Below are 9,383 nucleotides of genomic sequence, written 5' to 3' on the forward strand. Positions count from 1 at the left end.
TAAGTAACCAACCTAACAGATATCTGGTTCCATTTTTCTTTACTTCCTATAAGTCTCTTTCTCTCTTTTTAAACACCATCAGTTGTTCATATATAGTTGATGTGTTTCAAATCCTTTTCAGAATAGGTAGTGTTTCTTTGAATGTGAAATTAAAAAGTTTCTTCCTATGAAAAGCGTTTAAAACAATGACCAAAGGACCAAAGGTAAGATTGACCAACAACTTTATCAGACAGTCATGGCTTCATTAGTCTCTAATTTATACCAAATGTCTGACCTCTTCCCTGCTCTGTACCTCTGTAGAAGTCAAGTCTTTCTCAGGAGCTTACATACCTGTTCATGCTCCTGATAGAGTTGCAACACCATGTTGCAATCTCCAGCTTTAAGGACTATACATGTAATGGTTTATAATTATTAACATAGGGACAAAGTGCTCTGTGCTAGGAATAAGCAGTCAGAAGCACTTTTCAAGGAGAGGCAGGAACAGCTGACCCTGTTCATATTTTCTCCATTTGCCCTCTAGATCCACGCTCCACCTCGCTCCTCACAAATCCAGCCCTCTTCCCTCAGGCTTCTGCTTGCTTTTGTGGGTCTGGTGTTGATTCTCCCTGTAGGTTACTTCAGACTGGCTGCGTCCTTTCATAAAAGCCATAGCTCCTTAGGCAGCCCCTGGCACACTTACCTCTTCTGATCCCTTTGGGCCCGGGGGTTCTTCCCAGGCCCCATTGGTTTCCCTTTTCCCTGCACACTGTCCTTTGGGTGTGGGTGTGTGTGCTATCGGTCTCCCACTAGAGGCTACTCGGTCTAATTAACTTCTGTAAAAATGAAAGTATATTGACTTTGAAAGAAAAACATAAGTAAAAAAAGGTCTTTTAGACAAATGGTTTAAATGAACAAATATTGGAAAAAGGAACCCTCCCCAAAGTTATGTGGAAGCCAAGGACACCTTGCCATGACACCCCTGTGGGTAATAACCTGCACCCCACGCTTCTCACTCCAGTAAAGAAATCTTTACTCTCTGGACTGTAAACAGACAAACAAAATCCCAAGATCATGACATTGCAAACTTTTGTTTTTTTAAACCTGCATACTCTTAGTGCCCAAAGAAACAAACCTTGATTTTTTTCCTCTAAGTTAATTACTCCCTGACATAAGTTCATCCCTGGCATTTTCAATGCTGACCTTTTGCAGACGTGCAACATTCGTGGCTATCATGATCATATGAGAAAATACATTTTTCCACTAAGAACACGCTGAATGTAAATTTGGGAATGTTGGTCATTTTGTGATATTTTTTCATTTAAATATATGTTGTGTTTTTAATTTAATGTCTGTCCTTTTAAAGCTTGCTCTTTTTCTCTATCCTATCCTATCCTATCCTATCCTATTCTTTGGCCATATCCATGGCATGTAGAAATTCCCAGGCCAGGGACTGAATCCAAGCCACAGCAGTGACAAGGCCAGATCCAAGCCGAATCTGTGACCTACACCACAGCTCATGACAACGCCAGATCCTTAACCCACTGAGCGAGGCCAGGGATCGAACCTGCAACCTCATGGTTCCTAGTCGGATTCGTTAACCACTGAGCCACGACGGGAACTCCTGTGTTCTTTTCTTTTTGATTCTGAGTCTTCCTTATATAGTGAGAACTCAAAATCCTGTGTTTTAAATAAAAGGAAATAAAATTAGTAGTTCCTGCTGTGGCACAGTGGGTTAAGAATCTGACTGCAGTGGCATGGGTTGGTGTGGGTTTGAAGCTTGGCCTGGTACAGTGGGTAAACGATCCAGCGTTGCCGCAGCTGTGGCATAAGTCATGGCTGTGGCTTGGATTTGATTCCTGGCCTGGAACTTCCATATGCTGTGGATAGAGCCATTTTTTTAAAAAATGGAAATAAAATTATTGGCTTTATTAAAAGGGAGGCATAAATATAGAGAAGAGTACAAAGTTTTGCTAAACATTTGAGGGCATTAAAAAAGTAATGTTTACCTTTTTAAATTCATGATTCTTAAGCTTTGCTACTTATCCGAATCACCTGTGTGACTTATTAAGAATAAACAGCCTCTTCCAGACCTCCAGGGTCAGAACCCCCAGCGATCTAAATCATTATAGACTCTGCCATTTTGTATCATTATAAAATTTAGGGTCCTCACCAGTGAAATGGGATAACCTCTTAGAACTGCTGTGAGGAGTAAGTGAGCTAATGTACGTAAACCACCACAACACTTAGACTTCTTCTTGATGCATAGGAAGCACCATCGGAGTTTAGCTAGTGTTATTTTTGTTGGGAGACAATTCTCCATGTTTCTGCATGTCTTGGGACCGCCTTTGTCTTGGATTATCTTCTCCAGCATGTCTGTATCGCAAATAGGCTTGGAAGATGTGGGGTCTTCCCCCAGCACAGGGGGCAGGTTTGTTTTCTATCTAGTGTAATTATGCCGCCCTCTGGTGAGAATGTCTATAATAAGGGATTTGGGCTCCCTAAGCTCAGAGCTCCTCAGCTGAGATATGGATCCACGGCAAACACGGCAGTCACCGGGGCCCCTCTGTCTTGCCCCCGTGGGCTTGGCGGTGCAAGAAGAAACCAACATGAACATGAACCTCATGCTGCTTGCTGTGCCAGAAGTAACAGAGTCTTTCTCCTCTCACCCAGCAGTCTTGTGTCTTCTGCCAGCATCCATGAATCTGTGCCAGGCTAACTTGTTAGCTTGCAAAGGAAGGTAAAAATCGCAGCCCCTTCACAGTTCTTGCCCATTATAGAGTACGGATGCACACAGTCGTGCTTAAAGAAGCATACTTCAGCCAAAAAAAAAAAAAAGCAATTTCATTTTTCACTCCCATCTAAGTAAATATTTAAAAGCATTCAATTTATAATTATCTTATTGCACAACCATGGCACCATCGGGCATCTTCACAAGCAGCCAAGGTCCCTACCTTATCTTCTGCTTTGAACGGTACTGTTAATGACCTTTGGAATCTAAATCCACTTGGCCCTTATCCAAAACCACTAATCAGTGGCCAAATGGTAGCGCTGCAGAGGGATTGAAGAGAACTTGCATTTCTTAACTTCCTCCGGGATCTCAGTTGGCTCTTTCCACATCATTCTAGCATGCGATGCACAATTTCTAGCATCTTCCTCCAGAACACCTCATTTCAGAGCAACTACAGTTTCATCCCTGTCACTTCCTCAACCCACTCAGTACCACCGACATCCTGGTGGCGGACTCATTTCTGAGAGAATATGGGCCACGAGGACATCCGGGAAAACCTCTGGAGGGGCCGACACAGTTAGAAGAATGATGGGTGGTACTAGCTCCACAGAGAAAACCCAAGTGGTGTACCCTGCCTGGTCCTCTCACAATGGTTTACATATGGCCAAGTCTGAAGCTGGAGGAGAGTTAGGTGGGTTCTTTGAAAGGATGCAAGTCATCACGCTAAGGCCCTCTGGACCTCAGGGTATCTACTCTGTCCTTTACCATTCTCTGTGCCAAATTCAATGAGGGCACAGAATAGATAACAAGAGAATCTTATCAGGAGAAGCTGGACCCCTGGTAAGTCGCAGTACACAGAAGAATGGTTGTAGGAATGGGTCACCACTAAGAGTACAGGAAGCTTGCTCTTCCAAGTGTGATACCTGGACCAGCAGCATCAGCATCAGCTGTAAGCTTGTCCAAAAGGTAGAATCTAAATCTCATGTTAGACCTACTGACTCAGAAATTACATTTTAAACAAGTGGAGTTCCCATCGTGCCGCAGTGGTTAACGAATCTGACTGGGAACCATGAGGATGGGGTTTGATCCCTGGCCTTGCTCAGTGGGTTAAGGATCTGGAGTTGTCATGAGCTGTGGTGTAGGTTACAGACATGGCTTGGATCCCGCGTGGCTGTGGCTCTGGCATAGGCCGGGGTCTACAGCTCCAATTAGACCCCTAGCCTGGGAACCTCCATATGTAGTGGGTGTGGCCCTAGAAAAGGAAAAAAAAGACAAAAAAACCCCAAAACATTTTAAACGGAGGGACTCATGTGATTCAGATGCATATTTTATAGTTTGACAATTATAAAGCTTTCAGTGTGGGGGAACCCAGGGAAATACTAGTCCTGCTTTGTTAATGGTGATCCGGGTGCGAGGGTGTATATGTGTGTGTCTGTGTGTAACCTAAACGGCCGTGTGATCCCTCATACCCTCATTACCCATCACTGTGGGCTTGATTCCAGCCTCCCAGGAAGTGTCTCCCAGCTCCCGCTCAGCATTCTGAAGCCACACAGTCTGGTCTGGGGTCTCTGCTTGTCATCTCTTTATTTTTTTTTTTTTTGCATGTTGCTTGTCATCTCTTTATCACGTCCCTGATGCTTCACTCTCTGCCCCACACAGTTCCACCCTTGCATCTCCTCCCTGCCACATAGCCCTGGGACAACCTCATTCTGCCTGGACAAGCTGCACGTTGGCCCTCCCAAACTGCGCCTGTGTGGAAGTGGGTTTAATAACAAGCACTCATTTCTCTGCCACATTACGACATGCCCAGCTAGAAGCTTTTGGCCAGGAAAAAGTGAGTCAGCAAGAAAGTAGTCTATATTCTTTGATCTTTCTGAAAGGTTTGGGACAATAAAAACATCTCCTGGTTGGCTCCTCATAGCAGAGGCTGAGGGCTCTGCCTAGACACTTTCGGCTGAGGCTGAAATTCAATCTCGTGCTTTTTGCTCATGCCCTCACTGAATTTGTCAGGCCTGTTGAAAAGCTTCTTTCCAGGAAAGGAATAGCAATGAGGAGTTGGCAGAACACAAAGCTCAATTTTCATATTCTTATAAAGGATCTTTTATGCGTCTTTCATTTATGTTCTCGTCTTACCCTGGCTTTGACTTTGGGGCCTTGTGTTACCATTATCATGGTGGGTATTCACTGTTAGTCTGATTTAGTTCAGGTAAGATTCCAACATGCTCCATTATTATGACTCCCTGGCAAATACCTTCAACTTCCTTGCTTCTCTCTTCCTCCATCAATCACCTTGGCATAATCCTAAGCCCAAATAAAACCAAACATTTACTTTTCCACTCCTTCCATGGACAGATGAACACTGTGGAAAATCACACAGCCCGAATGACTGGTTTTACATTAGTCATCACAGTGTGTAGATACACTCAACTCTGCCCAGCAACTCCGGGATTTGCTAACACATCTGCTTTGTTACACAATGTCAGAAAAATTTTGTATACTCACTTCTGTTCTCAAAGCTCAGCCTTCAAGAGATACTTTTACCAATCCTTCACTGTGAAACTGAAGCCATTAGACCGGAGCCCTGGTCTTTTCATGGTCAAATGACCAACTTCTCTGCATCTACACCTGTCTTTTCCTTGCTTCCTGCAATGTTGGAGGAAGCATCTCCTCCCACAAAAGGTATTTGTATCACAGCTCTTCTGACCTTCTTAGGCTTACTTGGGATATTTCTTCTCTCTTGCATAACCAACCTCTTCTGTATCAGCTAGAAGCTTTTCACTGCAAATGAAAAGACAAAAACCACCTTGGAGACTGAAAGCTCTCAAAGGTTTATCTCCTGCCCACGAGCTGAAGCCAGACACCTAAGTAGGTGTTATGCTAAGTGGTATAGTCTCATGTCCTTAAGCTTCCCTTATAAAACCTTATAGAGAATATTTCTGAAATGATTGTTTACCTAACTTCACAGATTATTTAGACTGAGAGCAAACAGGTTTAGCCTATCCAGTGAGGATTTTTCTTTGCAAATCTTTTCCCTCCCTTTAAAAAGGAAGCCAAATACCAGTGTTTAAATTGTATGTTTGGCTCCAAATCCTCATACCCACCATCTTGTTATGAAGCATGCCTGTTAGGCCCACTGGAGTTATACTTTGCTTTCCATTTTTGTCTAGGCAACCAGTCAAATAGGTTTGTCTTCCCTTTGTAGATGCTTGGTTTTAAAAAGTGCTTCATTCATGAATTCTGAAGGAAGGCTAAGAAAAACTGGAACCATTGTGAAGTGTGGAACTCAGCCTTTAGACATCCGGAGCAGACTGTGCAGGGGTGGGTAGCACTCTTTGGTGGATAATTTCAGAGCTGCCACAGCCTCTGTTGGGTGCATTGGAACCAGATGGAGAGATACAGGGCCAAGATGAGTTCTCTCCAGAATCTCTGCTCAACCAGATGTTATCTGTGGCAAGTAAGCAGCTGGTTTCTTACTTCTAGCCTGTTGACCGGCAGGTCCAGGATGTAAAGCCACTGGGATTGGGCTTTGTGAGTTATATGATTTTACAGCTTGCTCAAAATAAGAATGGCAGAGCAGTGGGAGAATTGTAAAATGAGTTTCTCTACAGAAGTGACTGAGTGGGCCAAATGGGAAAGGGTAAGTGGACGTGAAAAAAACTGCAATGAATATAGTCAGGATCCCCTGCCCACCTCTATGCTTCAAGTGGATGGCTGATGGAAGAGACAAGGAAGAAACACACATTAACACTTTTAAAAAAGGAGACATATATCAGGAAAGCAGGGGAGACGTTATAGTCACACAAGCCTGACAAAATCTTTAAATGGGGTTGGCAGTGAAATTCATGATGTTCCAACTGCATAAACCACCTCACTCAAACTCCCACACCTCTGGGCTAGAGATACATTGAAAAGGAAGTTCAAGAGCAAAGCTGGCTTCGAGTTAGCTCCCCTGCCTCCCCCTACCATCCCCCCCACCTCATTTAAAAAAAAATCTTTATTTTAAAAAATGATCTTGTAGTATCAATTCCTTGCCTTATAACTACAGTGAACTTTAAAATACTGTAAATATCCAGTATTTGGAATGACTTTCAATTATTGATTGGTGAATGTGTAGGTGTATCTTTTGCTCACTTAATACAAAGTGAGCTTTAAAGCAAGCAGATCAGAGGAAGTCTGTGGCTTCCCATCATGACTCAGCAGTAACGAACCCAACTAGGCTCCATAAAGATGCAGGGTTGATCTCTGGCTTCGCTCAGTGGGTTAAGGATCCGGCATTGTCGTGAGCTGTGGTGTAGGTTGCAGATGCAGCTTGGCTTGGATCATGCATTGCTGGGGCTGTGGTGCAGGCTGGCAGCTGCAGCTCCAATTTGACCCCTAGCCTGGGAACTTCAAAAAAAAAAAAAACAAAAACTAAAATCTGTGGTCCTTCTGTGGTCCTCTCTGGCTGTCCTCTAGCTGGTCTTCCCTTCCCTCAGAGTTCCAGGTCCAACTTGGGCATCCTCTGATGATGCTGGCCATGGTTAACAACCAAAAGGGGTAAAAAAGAGAATTCCAAGGAGTTGAGAGCAAAAGAAGTAGTACATGTGGGCTTAATAGGTACAGGATTTCTTTTAGGGTGATGAAAGCTTCTGGAACTAGATTGTGGTGGTGGATGCCAACCATTGTGAAGGTAATTCATGCCACTGAATTACCTACTTTAAAATGGTATACCTAGGGAGTTCCCACTGTGGCTCAGCGGAAATGAGTTTGACTAGTATCCATGGGGATGCTGGTTCAACCCCTGGTCTTGGTCAGTGGGTCAGGGATCCAGCATGGCTGTGAGCTGTGGTGTAGATCGAAAACGAGGCTCGGATCCCTACTTGCTGTAGCTGTGGCTAGGCCGGCAGCTGCAGTTCAGATTTGACCCCTAGTCTGAAACTTACATATGCCGTGGGTGAGGCCCTTAAAAAAAAAAAAAAAAAAAAAAAGAGGGAGAAAAATGTATACCTCAAACAAATGTAATATTGCAAGCCAATTATACTTCAATATCGAACCAATAAACAAAATGGTCCAGATGATAAGTTATGTGAATTTTATCACAATAAAAAAAATTAATCTCAGACTTGGGGGAAGAGCCTCCTCTGAGTTTCTAACTTCCTTGTTTAATTACTTCTTCCTCAGTCACAGAGAGAGTAGCTACCCTTTGCATGTACTATTTCTTTCAAAAGTTTTGTTGTATATCATCATAAGCTGAAATCCACCACCTTAGTTGTTTTCAAGTGTACACACACTTTTATCCCATGGTCCTTGAGGTCATGAGTCTGAAATCAGGGTGTTGGGAGGGTTGGTTCCTTCTGGGGCCTCTGAGGGGGAAGCTGTCCCTTGTGTTGACTCTGGCTTTGGGTGGCTGCTGGCAATCGTGGTGTTCCCTGCCTTGTAGTACAGCTTCATTTCTGCTTCTGCTTTTATATGACTGTCTTCCCTGTGTGCACATCTCTGTTTTTTCTTCTTATAAGGCTATGAGTCACTGGATTCAGGGACTTCATTTTAAAGGATTACATCTGCAAAGACCCTGTTTCCAAATAAAGTCATAATCACAGGTAGCAGAGGTTAGGACTTGAACATATTTTTGGGGGGAGACACAATTCGACCCACAATGTGGCAAAGAAAACTGCTGCTTAACAGGGGAAAACCTGCACATTGCTCCATCTACCATAAGAAAAAAGTACCCTTCCCCTCTTTTTTTTCTTCCCAGACTTGCAGTGCACTTCAAGTGCCCTCTATTGGCAGAGTTTAACATCCAGCCAGCTGGCAACTGGGAAAGGCAGTCAGTCTGCGGAATACTGTTCCCCAGTGCAAGGGATGATGGGTTTTGCAGCTCAGAGGCAATACTTTCCCAGCAACCACAGACCAAAGTTCTGACTGCTTTGAAGTGAGCTTTCTCTGTGTTAGTTTTATCTGGACTATGGCGCTCTAAGCCAGCTCTGGGACTATGACATGGAAAGGGAAGACTCCAAACAGAGCTGACGCTGGTGGGGACTGGAAGGCCTTGACGTAGGGGAAGGATGATGTTTTAGGCAGAAGGACCAGTATGAGCAGAAGCAGAGCATGTGGGACCCTAGGTTGTTGTAGAATCCTGAAAACCATGCTAAGGTATTTGAAGTCTAATCTGAGGGTGAGGCTGGCTAAGAGTAACACGACCACGTTTGTAAAGAAGAGAATTTCTTTTATCTCCAGGCAGCATGGGGAACGCCTTCCATTTAGGAAAGAGAGCCCTGGACAGGCAACAGGGAGCTGCTTTAGGAGGAGCGTGTATGAAGGACGTGGACTGGAAAACCTGCACAGCTGAAGAGCCTCATTGGAGGCAAGGGTCAAGGAGCATCCTCAGATGTTTCAAATATGGAAATGACATGATCAAATGAAGCGATGGCCAGCACCTCCAACGCAACAAGTCTCAGCTGAATGGTCCTCTTACACCATACGTTTTCTTTCCGCCTGGATTCCTTATTTCAGGAATGGCGCCGGGTTTCCTCATCTAGAAACCTGTGTGTTATCAGGATTCATTCCTCTCTTTCGCTCCTGCAGAACCAATGATTAAATACCATCTATTTTGTGTCATCAATGTGTCTCCAACATTCCCAGCGCTATCTGGTACTTACTGCACAACTCCCTTATCCCCAGACTTCTCCCTCACTCC

Source organism: Phacochoerus africanus, chromosome 2, assembly GCF_016906955.1.
Source record: "Phacochoerus africanus isolate WHEZ1 chromosome 2, ROS_Pafr_v1, whole genome shotgun sequence".
NCBI classification, from domain to species: domain Eukaryota; kingdom Metazoa; phylum Chordata; class Mammalia; order Artiodactyla; family Suidae; genus Phacochoerus; species Phacochoerus africanus.